The sequence below is a fragment of the Lepisosteus platostomus genome, chromosome 15, assembly GCF_059453375.1.
Source record: "Lepisosteus platostomus isolate fLepPlt1 chromosome 15, fLepPlt1.hap1, whole genome shotgun sequence".
Taxonomy (NCBI): domain Eukaryota; kingdom Metazoa; phylum Chordata; class Actinopteri; order Semionotiformes; family Lepisosteidae; genus Lepisosteus; species Lepisosteus platostomus.
In genome coordinates, this window is record NC_142625.1 from 21,596,652 (window position 1) to 21,617,679 (window position 21,028).

Below are 21,028 nucleotides of genomic sequence, written 5' to 3' on the forward strand. Positions count from 1 at the left end.
TTTGCAGCGGCCTCTGTATAAAAAGCTGCAATATATCTTTTAACGTTTTATATAATAGGGGATAAGAGAAATTATAGTTCTTTTTTGACATTAAAAGAAAATTGAAAAAAAAAATAACGTCTATACCCTAAAAAGCAGCCAGGCTTCTCTTTGTTTGGGGAATGTTTATATTCTTGTAATATCATTGTTGCTGCCAACTTTACACATTTTCACACGTTTGGTGTAAATGTATTCGTCTGGAAAATCAAGCAGTTCGGCTGTAGTATCACAAGATTTAATGTAGGTTAATGTACTGTACAGTAGTGTGCATGTTCTTTCTCAGAGAGCACGTACCGTATACAGTAGTTTTACAAGGAGCAGAGGTGTATTAGCAGCAGTACTTTAGATGTCTAAGAAGGGCAGATAATAACAAGATGTGTGTTTTATTTAATTACTGCTCATTTGATTATGGTTTATCAACTCATTAGTTCTAACTCCGTAGGTCTTGGGTGCTGTCATCCTGAAATATTTAACATATTCGCTGGGCAAAAGTTTGTACTTAAGTTACGTGAACCTTCGCGTTCCTACAGCATTAACTATGAATGGAATCGCAGTGATTCACGATACTTCATTCTCTGCTAACAAATGCTTATCGGCCCTGTACTGTTAGTGCTTATTAAAGAGAACATTATTTTTCCGTGACTTAAAGAAACATCACCAGCTTAAGAGGTCTAATATATCCAACACAAAGGCTTATTGGCCTGTGCAAAGGTGGTACGGTCCAAAAAATAATAATCTAAACAGCCGTTTTCCAGCAAACCCCGTTGGAGAGCAGATCTCGAGTTTTGGTTATGACGCTGAGAAAACTGTGACTTACAAAAAACACCGTGTTAGTTTAGACTGACCCTGCAGCATTACTAACAGCATTTGTAATACGCTCTGATATGCCCAGGGCTGCTGTAGGTCCCCCTCCCTTCGGTAATAGCAGGTTGTAATGGAGAAGAGATGTAAAAATGTCTAAGTCAGCAGCATATTGGTGGTTAATGATCTATTAAGTGATCCGTGTGCTTATAGACAGCGAAAAAAGTGTTGATGCTTGCTTATTTAGACTAATGAGATCCCCATCCTACGAATTTTAAGAATGAATAACAGAAATAAAATCACCTTTAAAATGTTCCTTTATCAGTTGTCAAGTGCTGTGTCCCGGACCTTATATGATTGCAATGGGTAACCTCTCAGGCGCAGCTTTGCTGCTGGGAGCGCTAAATGTATCATAAGGCCTCTTATCAATTAAAATAACATGAGGGCAGTTACTCAGAGGCAAGCTGAGGTTCAACATCGCACCAGGACCATACCTGAAAAAGAAGTTAGGATATATTGCTACCAGCGTCGAGGTAAGCAGGACGCTGTACTCTTGTGTCCGAGTATTTCTTAATAACTAAGTAATAATGATGGATGCTTTTGAAAAGTTCCAGGTACGTTTTCTCGTTTGAAAAATATGAGCTTTCAATCGTTTTAAGTGCAGTGTATAGGGGGCACAGCACGAAACAATGGCAATTTTTTTTGTGTTAAAAAACCACTGTCCATTTAGCACAAAGAAAAGGTCACATGTATATCCGCACTATATCTAGCTGTCAAGTTGTAATATATTTGGGTTTTCGGAATTATTATTAATAATACCAGACCTCAAGAAACCGCGGTAATCAACGTTCCTGGACAGGGAACATTAAAAACCCTAACAAATCCTTAGCAGAAGCAAATAGTTTAAACTAACCTAAAACCATCCACAGAGCTCTCTGCAAGTATTCATATCAAACTCTTGATCTACCTTAAGTGTGTTTCAGGCTAAGATGCTTTTCATACCGCGACACGCTAAAATCATTTGAATGTAAAATGTTAGCGATTTCACTTAGGCTAATAAACAATAAATGGAAAAGCTTTTCACCGTTTTTTAACGGAGCTTTTCTTCTCAGTAAGGGATTCTCCAAAAGGCTATGAATACGCCAGGATATTTATGTATTTCGCCGGTTTCATTTATTCCTAATAGATGCTAAATCTTATCGTGCCACGCAACGTGTAAAGCTAAGAAGCTGTAAAACTGTCTTTGACTGTTTCCATAAACCCCCTTTCTATTTAATTGCATTCTTCTTCACTTTTAGGATGAAGTTTACCGACACGGATATATAGCTGTCGTTACCGTAACAGTAGGCTGAAATTGAGTGAACTGGTGAAAGGAAGTGACAAATCTTAGGAAGAGCTCGTCAAAGAGCCAGCGCTGTAGCTCCTGAATGTTATACATCTATGATTTAATTATCTACAATTAGTCTACCCGGGACTTACACGAGCTTTGCAAAAGTTAGCAGGATCTGGATCGGACGGTATCTTTAGACACCGGATCTTCTCAGCAAACCTGCGCTACCAAATAAAAAAAAATAAATAACTGCCAGTCAATTGGTTTTTCGGTTTTGTATTGACCGGCTCTTTAATCACCGAGTCCTTGCGCGATTGTTCTAATAACAGAGTATTTTTTATGCACACATTTCCAGAATCATTCATTCATTTAATTAATTGAATCTATCGCTCAAAGATGCATTCGAAATGCAACAGAGTCTGGGTGCCATGGAAGTTAAAATGCCAATCACAGGTGTGAAAAAAAAGTAAGAATTTCATAATTCACATTTTAAAAGTACTGTGCTTTACACACTGACTTTTAATTGTTAAATAAACACCAAGTTTGAATCGTTTTGGAATAGTTTTAGCTCATCATTTCGCACTGATTATAATTTATTTCTGGATTTTAAAAATTGTCTGTACTTTGATAACGTTGATGAATAACTTACTATATTTACAGCATAGGTGCATTTTAAGTACCTGAGTGTTCTTTGTGATCTGAAAATGCAACAAATTCAAAGAACATTGTTTCAAAGGCATATTCTTTTTGAACACGCGATTTTACCGCTTATGTACTTTATATAAATGTAAATAAGTGTAAAAATAGACGGCTTCTTAATAATACTCAATAAAACTTAATAATACTCACATTAATGTTTTAACCGTTCCTGATATTCAAGCATCTATAACAATAAGTCCTGAACTTCTCACAAGGATATCATATTCAAAGAATAATAATACGCCCAAAGAGTGATTGCAGCTGTTCATGGAGTTTTAAATCGAAGATATTGTTTTGAGTGAGGATCCGAACTGCTTCAAATTAAGACTTCTAAACACACTTCACCTGATTTATAAATGAATAAAATAACTTAGGTAATTCATTTTGATTACAGAAATATTTTAAAATAACTTGTACATAAAGACACTAGAACATATATTTAATAATGTAACATGTAATTTCATTTGAATTTATGCGTACAATTTATTTGGTGAAACATAAGAAATGCTCAAATTCAGATGAATGTATAAGGAGCCGGGAAAAAAAAAACGATAGGAAACTGATGAATGATTATTAACGACTAGGATGTTCTTATAAGCTTTACACGTCGCGAAAATAACACCAATATTTTCATATAAATGGGGCAGGTGTTCAGCATAGGCTTTTCTGCTGTGCCCGTCATGCGATGAGTACTGAAGATTTGGCAGTCGGGCAGTTTTTTGAAGGGCATTTTTTGGAGCAGAGCGCCTCTATTGGTCAAATTTAGTAAGCACCGCCGTCATTAACCCTTGAATTTTAGGGAAAGAGTAAGTCTCTTAAGTTATAATCTTATTTATTCAGTTAAACTCGTATCTGCAAAGTAGTTGAAACACATCGATTTCAGAGGGGTGTGTCATTTGTTTTTCTTTACACTATAAACCTTAGTGTTCATTACATATCACTTATGAGTTGTGAATCATTGAAAATGATGATACTTAAAATGTAAATGACATTTTGACAGATAAATAGATCTTACTGAATTTGTAGGCAACACCACAAAACAACAAGATTTATGGGAGATATTCTAGCCTAGTCTGTGGAGAAAACATTCCACATGCAACAAGAGTCAAGTAATTTTCTGGTTTGATATTTTAATAAGAGAAAATGTTCTATTTTCCTTATCATATTGGGGTCAGCATAATTGAAATGTTTTTGCAAGAATCCTCAAGGATTAAAAGGTAGCATGTGTTGCAAGACAAACTAGGATCATCAATAGGGAATATGTAAAGATAATGTTCTATTTTTAATAATAAAGACAAGCTTTGCATGCATTGGAAATAATTATAGGTTCTGTGCTAGAAAAGGCAGTAATTAGTGGTCTGTATTTTTTTTCTCAGCATGCCGCTTTCTAATAAACTCCTCAGACCACAGTGAGCACATGCAAACTACTAACCCAAGAAAAGGCTGTTTTTTCAAAACCTTAAAAACATGTTGCTTGCGGAGCCACATTTGACCACTGTGGTGAACTCAAAAAATAACTTTTGCTCTGGCTTTATTGCTCTGTCTGTCTGAGATGATGTATAGCTGCCTGAAATGAGAGTGCATGTTAAAAAAACACAGAAGAAATCAGAGCTTTGTGCACACTAGTGTCCTGGGACGACCCAAGAAGAATAATGTACATTTAAGTGGAGGCTGGTCATTCACCAGATATCCAGACTGTTAGAAAATACACGTCTTCTGCATGTTGTGGCCTTTTAATTCTTTCAACAGTGAGTGAGATTGAGCATTTCAGTTTCTTGCATGACTTGGTGTAGCTTAGTTTAGACAGCTTAGACTTCAGATCCACATGTGACTTTGTATAGCTTTGTCAACCCAGAATGAGGATCTGGGTTACACACTATGTGAGTTGAAAATTCTTTCTCTTGCCTGACTAGTTAAATTAAATTTTGAAAATTAAAGTAAATCTTTAATTTGTCATGTACACATAGGATGTATTAACTGTATCATACATATTTTCGAAATGTCAAATTATTAAATAACTCTTGAAAACACAATCCTTTAAAAGTTTTCTTTCAAGTTTTTTTTAATTATTGTTGCTTACCTGCTGCACAAAAATGCGAGTTGAAAATTCTTTCTCTTCAAATATGGCTAGTTAAATTAATTTTTGAAAATGAAATTGAATCTTTAGAAAATTAAGTGGGATTCTCATGAGCTCATTTCTAATTTTCAATGCTAATTCTCATAATGGGGACAGAACCATTTCTGTCTTTAACAAATGGCTAAACAGATTATTTATAAAATTGTGTGCTATCAACAGATAAATAATCGTTTTTATATTATTCTCCGACTAGAGATTAAAATAAAGAATTTGACCTTCTCACATAGTTTTTGTGCCTACTAAATACTTACAGTATATTAAACTAAAGCCAGTTTTTGATGTTAATTTCCCCTTTGTTTGTTTCAATTTGTTATTCATTAACATCATAAAAATTGTTGCAAGTTAAATATGCACTATAGGCACACCGAAGCATTTAGTGTTTCCATTAACAGACGTCATCAGCAGTAGTATACTTAAAAAACAGCGTGTGCTTCATAGTGCATTATATGAAGTCAAATGAAAGTTGTTTATTTTTCATAAGGGCACTGGATTTTGTTAAAAACCATACCATTAAAGTGTCAGTATTTGTAGCATCTCCAGTATTTCAAGCTTTATCGTAATTAAGAGCATATGGTAAGAAATATGATAACATTAAATTTCCGTTGTACAATATCTGGAAAAAAAGCGTCATCTGGTTGTTTTGTCGTGTATGATCAAAATGGTCACAAGGCCTTATTTATCATAAACTCCCCAAAATCTGCAATCTGCGGAGTATCTCGTGAAGGGGAAAAATACTGTCATGAGAGTATGTAAAACCACAACATCTCGCAGGGTAGTTATAGTGCAAGCACACAGCTCACAAGACTTAAAAAACCTGCTTTTCAGAGGGGCAGCTCATGCTGCCGTCTGGAAAATGAAAGGAATCTTATTATTGAACACATCAAAAGCTTTGTAATGTCACATATACTGCTTATATAAATGAATATAAAATAATAGAAGTATAACTGTTTAACCTTATTTCTAAAATCTGTTGTAAATACACATACGGGAAATGCTGGACTGTATTAGTTGTTACTTTTCATAAAAGAAGTACAGAGGAAACCAAAACCATTGATTGAATTACATTATTAGGGACTGAGAGAGTAGACTGTGTGTGTGTGCACAGGGATAGGACATTCTGTCCGTACAGCATGGAAGAGCTAAAACGAACGCCTGCTAAAAATCATTAATCTTCAGCAGATCTGTGTCACCCCAACTAGCGACACAAAGAGGGGTTCTTGCTGCAAGAAGGAGAGGAAAGTAGCAAAAGCAGTGACCCGCTTCCAATTGCCTCTGAAAAGCCCACCAGCCTTTAATAGACTTTTGCTGATCCGACACTTGTTTGCTGGCCGGCACAAAGAGCCGATTGCTCCACCTGACAAGACCCTAGATGCTAGGGGCTCTTCTCTTCGCTTGTGATAAATGACCCTGCTTTTTGATGGGGGCTGGTATTGATGATGGTGGTGGAGGTGGTGGTGGTGGTGGTGGAGGGGGGGGGGGTTAGAGCTCAGTTTGGTGCTTCCTCATTCCTCTGATTAGAGAGGAACACTTGCCCCAATAAGCCACAGGTCCTGTCCCGCCTACACTCCCCTGGCATCAATCACGCCCACCTGCACAGATCCCTCATACCTCTGCGTTCAATGCAGTTATTCCCACTTTGAATCACTGTACATCTCTGAGATTTACCACAGAGTAACAGTGTATTGATACCTTATTATAAATAATATGACAAGGTTGGTCATATTTCTGTATCAGTTGAAAATCCTTTGTTTACAACTTTCAAAAATAGTGATGAAACCAGTTCATAGATAGGGATTATTAGGAGGCCATGACTGGTAAATGCCAATTTGGGACATTTGGCCAGCACGCCGAGGTAACACCCCTACTCTTTTCAAGAAACTCCCTGAGATTTTTAGAGACCACAGAGAGTTAGAACCTCGGTTTGAGGTCTCATCCGAAGGACGGCACCTTTATCAGTAGTTATCAGCGGTTATCAGAGTTATCAGCAGGATTATGATAGAAGGTTTTGGATTTAGGGTCGCTCCCCCCAAAATAGTTTAAAATAATGATTCTTTATGCACTACTATGATTAAATAAATAAGAAACCTTTTCCACTAGAAGATTCAGTACAAGATGAGTCAACAATATGTAAGCTGAAACCGTCTTTAAAAACACATTGAACGCAGGCCATAAGATTTCTATTTACTTCTTAATAGGTTGAATGGGTTCGCAATTTGTTTTTTGTGCCAAGAAATTGTCTGTTTTTGTTTAAACCTTATACTTTTACCGAAGTGGAAGTAGAAGAACTTGCTACTGGGATGATGATTATTTCTAAGATAATCATGGAATTCTGCCTGTGAAAATAATAGCACTGTTATTTCAGAGCAGAACTTTCGTGAACTGCAGCATGTCTGTGACCTACTGTACTGCCTTTACTTTCAACTGGTTAGTGACAAACACACTATCAAAGAAGCAATTAGAAACAGGTATGAGTGAGTCAACTTGCCCTGCATGCTGGACAGCCACCGCTTTCTGAAAAGGTTCTTTGAGAGAACTGAAACATCTTCCACATTCACCATATTGTCCTGATTCTGCGTGTTTAACAACAGGGAGTTCCGAACAAACAGACTCCATGGGTTTGCCCAGGAGACACCAGAGAAGATTAGAATCCAAGCAGACGAGTCGACCAGCTGGAACAAGATAACAAACCACTCAAAATAGACTGCAAATATGTTCTTCTGGCCATTAAGATGATTCATTTTAAAAATGATCCATATGGCTCCTAAAGGCCAGCTTTCCTTTGCAGTCTGCAGTATTCGCAATGCGGCACACACGCGCATTTTTTCTTTGTACTAGATCTAAGCACATATTTCATTGTGCATTTACCATCCTTAAAATTATTGTTATTATTTTCACTTTTGCTGATGTCATCTTTTCCATATATCTCATCGCACGGACTTCTTTGAACTGAGTAGATGTGCAGATATGGGATTCTTGGTTTCAGCCAGTCCGTTCAGGAATCTTTTAGACCCAGCTTAAACAGGCTTTGACAGACATGTAGCACACCACCAAAACATTTAACATGCAGTGAAGATCCTTTAATTTAATATCCTGTTAAGACATTGAAGTTTTTTTCCTTGCGTGCAAAATGAGTGCTTTGTGCTCCAAACAGCCGATTGCTTGGCTTGTGAACAAGCACTAGGGATCTCCCTGGATTGAAGTCAAGGCCTCCCATGGTGCATTTTTTGTGTGGTTTCTTGCAGGGAGCGCTGCACTGAGACACATGTTGACAACATCTTCATAGAGAAAGTTTGCAGGACCCGATGACAGTGCTTGACCACACAAACCATTATTTACCAAGTGCCTGGTGGTGCCTTACAGCACCTGCCCAAGCTTCCTGCACAATACCTAAGAATCTTGACAACATACATTGACTAGTTAGTTCATGTTGAGAGCAGTTACCTAGATGTTTTTTTCTTTCAATAGCCTGTCTACCATCTGCCATCTTTTCATATGTACTGTACATGGCTCCTTAAAGAACAGAACAGTAAATTATGCTGCTCATGTCAACAGCTATGAGTGCAGCTTGTCCTTGTAACTTGTCTGAGACAGTCAGGTCTTTGAGGATGATTAAGCCTTCATGAATTATATGGTGCCCCAGTCCCTTTCCTTTTTTTTAAAAAAAAAAAACAATGACATAAGGAAAAACTTCGATTTTAAACAAACAGGAGTGAGTTGGTAGAAAATCCCTGTTTTATTTCTCTGTTACCTGACTGCCTTTGCAGCACTCATCTTTTCCCCTAATAATGAATCCATCAGGAGACCCTGGTGCTGGTGACAGTCTCTTAATCATTAACCAAATGAGTCCCCATGTCAGCACAGTGGGCAGCCCGGCAGAGCCCAGGGGAGGATCAAAGGAGCTCAATGGTGTATTGTAGCAACAGACAAACTAGACAAACTACAAGCCTTCCAGTGTGCAAGCCTCCAAGCCTTTGATTTGGGCATATTCGTGGGACACAGAGAACACAATCTTAGACTTCTACCAATATCAGGGATCGCTACCAAAAAAGAAAAGAATATTCCAGCCTTTTTTAATGATGGTTCATTTCTGAAAGTTTTAATTGTTTTGTATATTGGCTCAGTATTTTCATTTTTCTGCAGCAAGGAGTACTTAATATTTCGTGACTGCAGAGTACAGTTAAGCATTGCTTTCCTCCCCCCATCGGAATTGTAGAAGAAACGAGTTTGGAGAAATCAACAGTGAATTTTAGATGTAATAGGAACAGCAAATAAAATGAAACAAAACAAAAACAATGGCTACAATTATTAAATTTCGGCACTACGCTGCAAAATCTTGCAGAAAGTGGTTACCTTGATATTCTGCCCTCCACTAGTCTGTATTCTTGTGGAAATTTCAAATTAACACACAAAATAATCTCAATCATAAAAGTATTTAAAATATTTGTCATGTAGGCAAATTTATAGTGACGTTTAAGGGATAATAATAAAGCTTTGCATGATGGAGTTAAAGAACAACATGAACTGGAATGGTCCAGTGCACTAAGGCAGATTTTTAGCATTTAAATAATTATTATGGTGCTGTTAAACACAGAGCAAATCTCCCAAACAAAGGGAAATCATATAACCACTCTATCATGTTTGAAGACCTCGTAGCACACCCACTCATGAAAGCACAGCTGCAGGACAAAAAAAAATCTAAGAGTGTGACTTAGCATTGTGACATTGTTTGACATTTAGCAGGACAATGTCTTCCTAAAGGACACATTTGTAGTCGGAGGTAAAACTGGCCACGTACCTATACTCAAGGTACAACTCGTTAGCAAATGGAATGACACTCTAAAAGATATTGAACTATGGAGTGAGGGTCAACCACTGGTGACGTAAGCAATGCAACAGGAGATATCTGAGAGGTTGGAACGTAACTGCAATAAAACATTGAGGCTCTCCACCTGCTGCAAATACTTATTGAAGAGAGTGTAGATGGGTACCATACATATCTCTCAAGCACATAATTAAATACCCACCAGCAAAAGAATAACTGTCAAGCAGATGGCTAAACACACTTTGATCTCAAAAGCTGCAGCTCACTGCCTGACTTACTCTTGTCTCGTTTTTCTACAGCCACTAACCCTGGATTGGCACATCATTTTAGGCTCCAAACCCACCAGTCAGAGTGTTCTGCTTCTACAGTGCTGTAAATCAAAGAATCACTGTAGATGCGCCTTTTTCTCTTGGCAAGGGGATAAGAAAGATATTCACGAAAGGATAGAACCCCAATTTTGTGATGGACATAGTGATATTTCATCAAAGATTGCACAGGATCAAACATGTTTAAAGGTCATAGTATGGCACAGCATGTTCTATTTTTTAAATATGTCAGACCTATTCTCTTATATCCTGCTGAAGGATTGTTATGAAATTTGGGAGGCCAACTAGCGTCCTTTTCAGTCACCTAGAACAGCCTCTCACTAAGCCCACAGTGCCTCCTTACTGTCCCATTAAGAGTCTGCATTGACCGGCTCTTCCTTTGCTTAGCTTGTCTTTGTCTCAGCTCAATGAGTATGTCCTGCCAGCCTGGCAATCCATCCGCATGACCGACACCTGATTAATCTCCCAAGTACTTGGGCAGGAGAGCAGGAGAAAAATGAACAGGAGTGGCCCCTGGATTGTTATAAATGGGGCGACACCAGCAGAGTGGCAGCCTGAGTCATTACTCACAGGCACCCTGGACCACTGCAGTCTCCAGCCTCCACTCCCCTCTCTGGGTCAGCTCCGCATTCATTTCCACCAGCTCTCGGCATTTCACAGCATCAACTCACTCCACATTTATAAAGAGACTAAAGCGACGGCTGTTAAAGATTGTGACGAATTATTTTCTTTCCATGGGGTTTGTTTTTTTTTCCCATTCCCTCTTAACGTTTTCTCACACATGCCTGCAGACAAGTTTCTAGTATACACCGCAGACATTTGAAATATCCACGCATTTGTCTTTTTCCCCCCCAAAAATACACTGCCGGATCAAATCGCCAACATCCCCCAGTAGCAGCTGAAGAAAGGGTGAGAAAATGCCACTTCACTCTTGCTCACCCTCTTTCTGAGAAAAGTGGCTGGTTCATTTTTGGGTTCTTCATCTTCTCTGCCAACTGCACCCCCAAGGTGTGTTATTTGCAATAAAGGCTGGCAAAAGGCGACAGAGTTGTAACACCTGTGTCAGGTGAGCAGACTTAATCATGTAAAATGTGTTTGGAAATTATAGGAGTGATCCCACATGCTCAGCTAAGGTGTCACCTTTTGAATGCGGAGGAAAAACATGATTCTAAAACGCACAATCCATTCAGGGCAGAATCAGGTTTTTCCCGGCCTGTTTGAATTAATTGGGATTGAAATGAATGTGCATAAAGGGCCTGAATGCTATGATGTGTTCAAGATTAGCATAAGGAAAGATCATACAGTCAATCCATTTTGTTTCCCATCATTCAATTTTATAGACATCATTTTTGGAGGGATCTCCCTGATTGTCTTCTTTATATTCAGCCCTATAATTTGGAATTGCCATTTGTCAAAGAGAAAGGCAGAGGATCGTGCGCTGTTGAGCCCTTCAGTTTTATTTTTCTACACTGAGAGCCCCACTGTGCCAACAGGAGTGTTATTGGAGGGGGAATTGGAGGAGGACTGGATGCTGTGGCTCACGTTAATAATAGTGCTGGTTCACAGGCATCCAGCCATTCTCAGGAGTTGAAAGTATGGGGCAAGCCAAGGACACTCTAGCATACTCCAACCGAATGAAGACTGGTGGCACCCAGCCAAGTGTATGCCACCCCCTCAGGGGTGTCCCAGTCACCATTGACTAATGACAGAGACTTGAACCAGTAGTGTCTGGCCTTTCAGGCCTAAGGAAGGCTTTTCTCTAGTTATTTAAATTGTTTATATACCTCAGTTTATCAACATTCTTTCCTTATAAGAACATGAAATGGATGTAAAAAATCAAAATCATGCCCGATTTGAAAATGTGATGCTGATATAAGAAAAAGAAGAAAAAAAAAGAAACAAGAGCTCTGATCTTCTCACAGGGCCTAGAGTGAACCGGAGATTTGTACAAAAATAAGACTTGTAAATAAATCTGTTTGGGGATTGGGTGTGCAGATGAAATATAGCCCTGAGGATGTGGAGCAATGTGAAAAACTCAGGAACGCAGGGGAATAACAAATCTCCTGGTGTCATTATGGAGCAAAATAAATACTCCGCTCGGCAAAAACCATTCATCTGCAATATGAATCTAAACAAAGACTTTCCCCCTTTTTATTAAGCAGCAGTAACTACCAGAAATAATGGACTAATTATTGCTTTTTTCAGAAAAGATAGCATTTTAACTTAGTAAGTCATAATTCCGGTGGATGCATGAGTTTAATGGAGGGATATGATTTGGAATTAAGGAAATATTACATTTGGCATTTAAGACTTTTTTTTTGTAAAGAATTGAACTGCGTACAAATTCAATTTTTAACCTGTTACCTGGAAATTATTTTTTAGTTGAGGCCTCTTTCTTCTTTACAAATACCACTACCGCTATTATTATTAATATTCCTAGTGGCAATGAATGAAATAATGTGTACATTAATACATCGGGAAGTGTCTCCAATTGAAAATAGATGCTCAACCAACATAGTAGTCTCCCTTTAGTTTTCTTTTTATAATGATTAACTGGTAATTTTTTTTATAGATTTTAAGCACCGCATATATATTATATATCAATTTTTGTATCTGTAATTAAGTATGCAATTATTAAAAGAAACAGGGAAAGCTAGCTGTGCAAGTATAGGCCCCAACTACAAAGCCTTTTTCTTTCACTCTTAATTAGGTCAAAGTCAGAGCTGCCTGTATCCAGGAGGGTCACTGAATCATTTGTAGGATGAATATTAGCCTGTTGTTTGCAAATAGGTGATATATGGTGCCCATATCCTGTGGTGATGAATGGTTTTTAAAAATTTCCTCTCCTTTATCAATTGACTAACAAACTCATGTATCACTGCCACTCCAGCCAGCTTTCCACATAAATTAAACAACCCGTTCTTCGTTTTTTTTTTCTGTTGTTGTTCATGTAGGAGCTGTTTAAAATATTATCATTACTGAATGCATTAAGGGGAAGAAAAGCCTTCCTAACCCCCACTCCTTCCCCACCTTCACTTCAGCAGTGTGCAAGATTGGCCGGAGAGATAGAAGCCTTAAGTGAATGGGAGTGAAATAATGGTTCTAAAAGGAATAATTCAATGCAGTAGCAAAGCTGTTTAATCTTAGCCAGGGCGAGTCCTGCTTCCAGGGATGGCAGTAAGTGTTGTTGGGTAATTAGAGAGTATTTATCAAAGGTACAGCTCGAGTGTACAGGCAGCACGCTGAACGCCTTTCTGGTTAAAAGGTTATACTCATAATCACAGGGGCATAGGCATGTTCTGGAATTCTGGAACCTTGAAACTGATTTCCAGGTAAACACAGAAGTGCACCACGAGGAGGTGACTGCCAAGGGTGAAAATTCAGACTTGTGGATTGAGATTGCAAAGCCTCTTAACCTTGTAAGACCAGCTTTCTTTACTGGCAGACCCACCACCAGCTTTACTCTTTGTGAGGCCAAACGCATGTTGCATTTTTTGTTTGATTAAAGTCATTTGGTGTTGAACCTGCTCTACCATTGGCCCAAGATTTCTACCCTTTTCTACACAGGGGGCCACCAGCTAGAATGAGACATTTACCAGCATCGTGTGACCTTTTGGCTTTATTTCTATCATTGTTTCATCACACTTTACACTAGCTCTCCCTAAATTATGATAAAATACATTTGAAAAGCCAGAGGAAAAGCTTAAGATGGACTGATAGCATCTAAATGCATGCTCATATCCAGGACAGCAACAGCCTGTTCCCTAAAGCTTCGTCTGCAGCCAGGGCACGTGTCTACAAGTGTATTATTTATGGGTGCTGTTTCGTAGCTTCCCTGCAGCGCTCCAGCGCGTGAGTGGATATCTCTGATCAAAATGAATCTGGTGGACCAGTCCAAAATTCAACGTAAGGAAGGCTCGTCTTGCACAGGTTTTCATAATTACGGATGACACCAAACAGAACTCTCCATTTCCTTAACAGATGTTGCCACATCAAGCACACATTACTCATTATTGAAGAAATCTGTGTTTGTTGGATACGTCTCAAATTTTTCAGCAGGGACAGCAATGCAGAGTCATAAGACGTGGTTATAAAGAAGGAACACAGGCAATGTGTGAAACAGACCTCTTCACCTGTCCATTTGCTGGAGAATGAGAAACTGCATGCTTTGGTATTGCATGTCAATGCGTGTGTTAGCCTTCCAATTCGTTTCTGACACACAAACAGCTGCATACAGTAGATACATTTTGGTTCAAGAATGCCAGCAAATCTTGGAGGAAACATGCAACACAAGTGAAACGCAACAGAATGCAAGCGTTTGACCCAGAAGACAATGCTAAACAGCACAAAATGACACAAATAAAATGTAACAATCGTTATCATCCTTTAACCCCTTCTTCCCTGCAGATGACAGGTCCTGGAAAAAAGCTGTTATGTGAGTAATAGAGCCAGGGAGAGAGTTTTCAAAAAGAATGATTCTGGTCTATCTTTTTCTTGCGTTTTTACAGCTGTTCTGCTGCAGGTCCTCCCAGTCAATTTCCCTCATTGTTTTGCCTCAGAGAGTACGGACTGAGGTTGTACTGGCGCGCACTGTGGTCTCCCCTCCATTTTTCTCACTTAGGAAAGGTCATGAGAGGTGATTAAGGCCATTGACTTCTGGCAGAATAGTTCCAGATGGATTTTGTGCCAAATATCCTCCTCCCCCACCCTTCCATTCATAGAAACAACAACAAGAGAGGCATGTGCATGCGCAAATACTTTCCCTGACTGATACAGAGTTCGATCCTGAAATCACTGCCCCCTGTCCAAGCGCACATAACATGGTCATAACAGCTGCTGATGAGGGGACAGTGGTGTGTGCGTGAACATGTGCTGTGTGTTTGATCATGACTATAATTAGCCTTGTTGATATTTTAGGCCTGGGTGGCAGGGTGACACAGTAGTTAGCATGGCTGTCTTACAGCACTGAAGCCCTGGGTTCAATTCCTGGGATGCTGTTTGTGAGGATTTGGTATGTTCTCCCCATGTTTGCATGGGTTTCCTTCAGGTGCTCAGGTTTTCTCCCACAGTCCAAAGACAAACTGGTAGATTAATTGGCTTCAGGGAAAATTGGAATTGGTATATGTGTTTGTCCGTGTGTGCCCTGTGATGGACTGGTGTCCTGTCCAGGGTGTATCTCTCTTTGCCCCTGTTGCTTGCCAGTTTAGGCACCAGCTCCCCCATCACCCTGTATTGCATTAAAGCGGTTGGAAAATGGAAAGAGTGACCAGTTTTGCACATTGAAAAGTCACATGTCAACTCAGTTTGGAATATCTGTGCCTTTTATTTCATCTGGAGACTACATTCAGCTCTCCTCAGTCTGGCATTTCCTTTGTCTCCTCAAGAGCATGTGCTTTGCTGCTTTTGTCAGATATAACCGATCTGTCAATCAATCTATTGTAAGTGTATCTAAGACATTAGGAAATGGAACTCTGCAACCAATTTCTTTACCATGCAATTAGCATAATAAAAAAATTAAGAAAGCATAATACCAATAGCTTATGATGAAACCTACTGTCCAAATCTGCCATATGGGATACTCCTCGCCAATCATTTCGAAAAAAAAAGAACTTGATTAATAGAGCTTTGCTCCCCCCTCTCAGATTCAATCTTTCCTTTTAAATCATTCGATCATATTTCTTTACTTAAAACTTGAGAACGATGTAATTATGACTGTGTGTAAACTCCACATTTCTACAGACATGTAATTGCTTGCTTGTAATATGTGGGAGATGTAAATAATTGCCATTGTGACAGATAAGGGACTACAACAAGCTGGAGATGAATGCAATAGCACTGAATTGAATTATTGTCATTATATTTGAAGTGTAATGTGGTTACATTCATTATGCAGAATGTATCCTTACGTTCCAAGTGTGCTAATATTACAAATTAATTGTTTTATCAGACCGCAGTGTTGAGCTCGGCAGACTGCCAGGTGAGAATATTTGCTTTCTTGATCCCTTGCCTCCCTGGCCAAAGTAATTGAATCAAATCGTCCCTTTTCTGTTGTCCTTATAATTTAGAAGAGGAAAAATTATGGAAACTGAGCTGTTGCCCCTCATCTCTCATTTTGTTGAAAGAAATCGGGCTTCAGTCTGTCTGCCTGCCCATCTCTGTGTATTGGTGGGTTGTATTTGTAGCTGGACGCATTTGCCTGCAAGTGCTTGAACAATTCGAGGTAAATACACCAGCGACAGGCCATTTGTTTTGGGTCCACGGTGATGCATTGTTTTGCAGTGTGCAGCACATTTTTACACCAGCAAAAGAGCCAGTGAATAATGAAGTAGTCGCAGGCATGTTGCTTACCTCTCCTGTCCACTCTTACAGCTATTTTTATTATTGTGTCTCTTATAGTTTTCATTTTTCATATTCCTCCAGACCTGCCTCTTGTATACACACAGTTGTAGGAATTGTGGGAGGCAGAGGGGGTTTTTTTTATCATGGAACTAAATTCAAAAGGTGTTTTCACACTGACCAGCCCAGAGAAGGGGAACTAAATGAAGAGATTAGTAACTGTAAGCAGGTCAGTCAAATATGGGGGAGAATGGCATGAGATATTTCACTCTGTTCTGTAGTTGGTCCCATATCCTGTATCTGAAAAGGAGAATGTTTTCAGATACAATACACTGGTTTCAGATCATGTACCACAGAAAGATATTTGATTTCTTAATGGGACTTAACATACCTTAATGAAGGTCAGACAAACAGAATTACGATTTTTGATCTGAAATCAAGAAAGAAAACAACAGATCATCTTTGAGTACATAAATGTACTGTGTGTACTTGAGTACATAAAGGTGCTGTGCTTGACCTAGGAAACTGAGCTTTGAATGTCTTGACCAACTACCATATATATTATCTTAAACCTTTCAAATAGCTATTACAAAAATGAGGTGTGAAAAGCTTTACTAAATGCTAATTTAACATACCTTTCCTAGTTGTCATAAAAAAAAACAAAAAAGAGTCCTTTGATTTTTAAAGTGAAAGCACCAAATCTTTCTGACCCATTTTTCACATGCAGTAAAAATGAAAGGCAAGCTACTGTATATACAGTAAGAGGCACCCAAAGTGTCTGGACATTATTGGCTTTTAGTGTGTTTCTTCTCATGCTGATTTGGGCTTCTCTGTTCATACCCTAGTTACAGCCAGACATAGAGTATAAGCTTCACTGTAGTTACACCATGTAGCCGATAGTGTCACTAAGTACACTGCAGCCAGACCATTTCTGATGGAGGTAAATAAACGCTGTCAGCAGGAATAAAAGCTCTTCTATAGAATTTAGTTATTTAATGTGTATCTACATCCCACCTATGGGGAAGTAGGTGCAAATCCAGGTCATTACTGTGGGTAGAAACTGCCACCTGGATGATTCACTAAGTAGCTAAAATTATCCTGTGCTTTGGCCCCAGAGACCATGGCGTCTTGTATCTCTTTAATTTAACAAGAGCTTATGTATAGTACCTATAATGGGTCTCTCTTAATTCAACTGACAGTTTTACTGTTCCTGAATTATGGCATCATTGCAGTAAAGCTCATTATGTTGCTGCATTACTTCACACAGAGCTACGCTAATTCTCAGCTCTTAGCAGAACAAGCGCTTTTCTTTTTTTATAAGCTGGAGCATAAATACACGGAAATTTAAAATTGAAACAGCCAGTAGATAAAAGATAAAAGGGCAAAGAATTCCCTGCCTGAGTCCCTTTGAAAGTCCTGGAGTATTCTGTTCTTATCTCAGCAGTCAGTGTATCCGTTCATGTCTCCGGGACATTATGGGTCTGGCGGGGCTAGAAGATTCGTTGGTTCTCCACCACTCTTTGGCTGGTGTACAAACACGCAAGGTCTAAGAGGTCCATAACAGCGTAGTTCTCTCTTTAAGGTGCTGTGTGTCTTGCTATGAGTCTTTTTGTATCCATTGTTTTCCATTTTTTATTTCAAAGGTCGTTGTTAAACAAAATGACGGTAATCCGCAGGACTGCCACCAGAAGAGGACAGAGCTCCGCATGCCCTCAGCTGCAGTGGACTGAGGACCTAATCCTAGCCAACCTAGGCTGGACCCCATGGCTGGAAACCAACATCACAAAAGGAATCCAGAACTGACTGTGGCAAACATGAAGGATTCTGAGGTTATTCAGAAAGTCTTAATTGCAAAATGTGTTTAAAAACATCCAATATATGGCGGAATCCCATTGAGTTAAAAAGTGTCTTTGGAAAAAGTGAATGGGACTCAGAAGATGAGAAAGGTTTTTACCTTTTATGTTTATCTGGGTACAAACTAATGTGGAACAAACAAGACATGAGGTCAGATCCATTTGCAACTACCAATTAAATAGTCCAAATAATTCACACCTATTCATCGAGGAGACACATGTTCATCACAGCTCTACTGGGTAGAATAGAGGACAGTTGTGTCGAGGTGCATCTAGCAGGTCTCACCTTGCCGAAGAGGAGGTGAACACAATCACAAGCCTATTTGAATGGTGTTGGCAAATTTTTGCTTGTAGGTTCTACCTGTGGAGTGGGAGCCTCTCCTCTCCTCTCTCTGTCTCTCTCTTGTTTTGTCTTTCTTTTCCTTCTTTCTGTCTCGCTCCCTCTCCCTGCTCCTCTCCTCTCTCTCGGATAGACACGACTGCCCCGGTCCGGCGTGGTGATCCATCTCTGTCAGGCCGCTAAAATGATAACGCCAATTAAATGAGCGGAGTAATTGCCCTCGGGTCCCAACAGGCTCTCCCCAGCAGCAGCAGTCTTGGAATACGAATGAGACCCCGGCCCCCAAAGGAGCAGGGATAGGGGGAGGTGGTGTTGCAGGGGGGGGGGAGGAGGGGGGGTGATTTGTAACTTTTAACCTCTGCTGATCACTGTGCTCCTGATGGTCCACTGAGGAACAAATCCACCAGGCGCCCAGGGGTCCGCGTGACAGGTTTTAAAGCCACACGTGCACAACACGTTAAACACGCCTTTAAACACTTGGCTGCTCTTCCCCTTGGCTCTTACCCTTGCACTCGTACCAACACGCTGCCACATTCCAGTATCATAGGCACACTCTTAAAGGCACACTACACGATTATAGACTTGACCTCTCTTTTAAAATCCAGCATTTGAAGCCATGCTTATAACAGTTTAAGTAGGCAGCTGCGTCAGCATGCGTAGGCTGCAAAGGAACAAGTCAAGGTTTATTCCAGGCTGAAAAGAGAAGAAAAGAAACACAGCGTTTCGGTTGTGGAGCCTTCTTCGGGTGTCATAACAGGTTTATAACAGGTTCGTTTTGCAACTTTTACAGGTTCACATAAAGAACAGGTTTTTGTTTATTACAGGTTCACTTTTAGGTAGCTAATTGCAATATACCGTCACCAGCTAAATGGTTCATATTCCTCATGATGAAAACCATCTGAAATTCACTGAGCTTTACTGACAGGTGGAATAAACGTACACGAGATCTAGTCATTGTCTGGTAAAGGTCGTGGTGCAGCGCTGCAGTGCAGTTCACAGAAGTTGCTCAGTTTGTGACTGCACAGAAAATACGCCACTTGAGTAAACACCTGAGTGTTTTTTTAAGTAGGTTATGGGACTGTTAGATTATATTGCTCAAAGATTGAACGGAGAAAAAGATTCAGTAACCACCTTGACACTATTGACTAGCTCTTCTAAAGTTAAGAACACACCAGTGGTCTTTTTACAGAGGCTTTACCCGAAGAGTTATTATCTCAGGTAAAATCTTATGTTGCAAAGCAATAAAATTATATTTAATGGCTTTGTGTTATTTAGTCACTTTCTTTAGGAGATATTGAAGGGTTTTACAGTAACAGCAGAACACAGGGACATTTTTGATTTCCTCCCATAATGATGATGTGACGGTGCTTCAGTCATATTTTGATATCACAACAGTGCTGCATGGCTTTGTTCCATTTTAAATGGGCTTGTAATAGTGTGTAAGTGTTGTTGCTGCCTTCTTTTTTTTCTTTCCAAACCATAAATCCATAAGGGTCAACAACAAAGGGGTGCTAATAGCTGCCTCTGCAAGCTTGCCCTCAGAGCTAAAGGCTGTCATAACTATGGCTTGATTCATGACCTGTCACAGTTGTTATGTGGGTGGTTACTTGGAGTCTTGTAATGAGTAGAGGAGTCAGATTAGGAGTTAGCTAACACATTCCTGGAAAGCCTATGTGATATTCAATCATCACCTCGGACACAAGTCTTGCTGTATAAATGTGGTATAACATGGGCAGTGCTGCTTTCCAATTATACTGCTAATTTATGGTGGGACAAACCAAACAAAAAACAGTTCAAGCTAATACTTAACACAGAATGGAATTCACAAACCTGTCCTGAGCAAAAGGGAGATTATCTAAAATCTCATGAAGAAAGATCCACATTATTCTAAGGAAAATCCCCCAAACACCTTTTTGTATTAAAATCTTCCACCAATCACAAGTAAAATAAAACAAATAATCCTGATGATGATGCTGTTTGATTACCAGGACTGTAAGTTTTGACTTATTGTACAGAAACCAGGGCCAAAACCATAATTAGTCTTTTGTTGCAGTTGTTGTTGAAAATGTAATTATGAAAGATGAAACACTGCCTTCAATAAGATTGCTGCAAAATAGCATAATTAATATGGGGTTTGCTAGAACAATTCTGTATTATGGGGCCCCGTGTTGAAACTGAAATTAATTAACTGTGCCAGGATTTATGAGGGAGCCATGGAAATGAAAAGAATTAATCCAGAGGGGAAGATCGATGGCTTTTGGAAAATGATGACGCCCAGACTTGGGGATTCTCTAACTGGTTTATAGGGCAGCTTTGGGGGAGAGCTTGGGATCTCTGACACAATT

The 21,028-nt window shown here is 39.4% G+C and overlaps 1 long non-coding RNA gene across 1 annotated transcript; it reads left to right on the plus strand.

The window, feature by feature from the left end:
* The first annotated feature begins 1,151 nt into the window (after positions 1–1,151).
* Positions 1,152–20,514, plus strand: LOC148648229 (uncharacterized). Its single transcript, XR_015926760.1, has 2 exons — positions 1,152–1,373; positions 18,134–20,514. It is a non-coding gene; the product is annotated as an uncharacterized LOC148648229 (long non-coding RNA).
* The last annotated feature ends 514 nt before the right edge of the window (positions 20,515–21,028 follow it).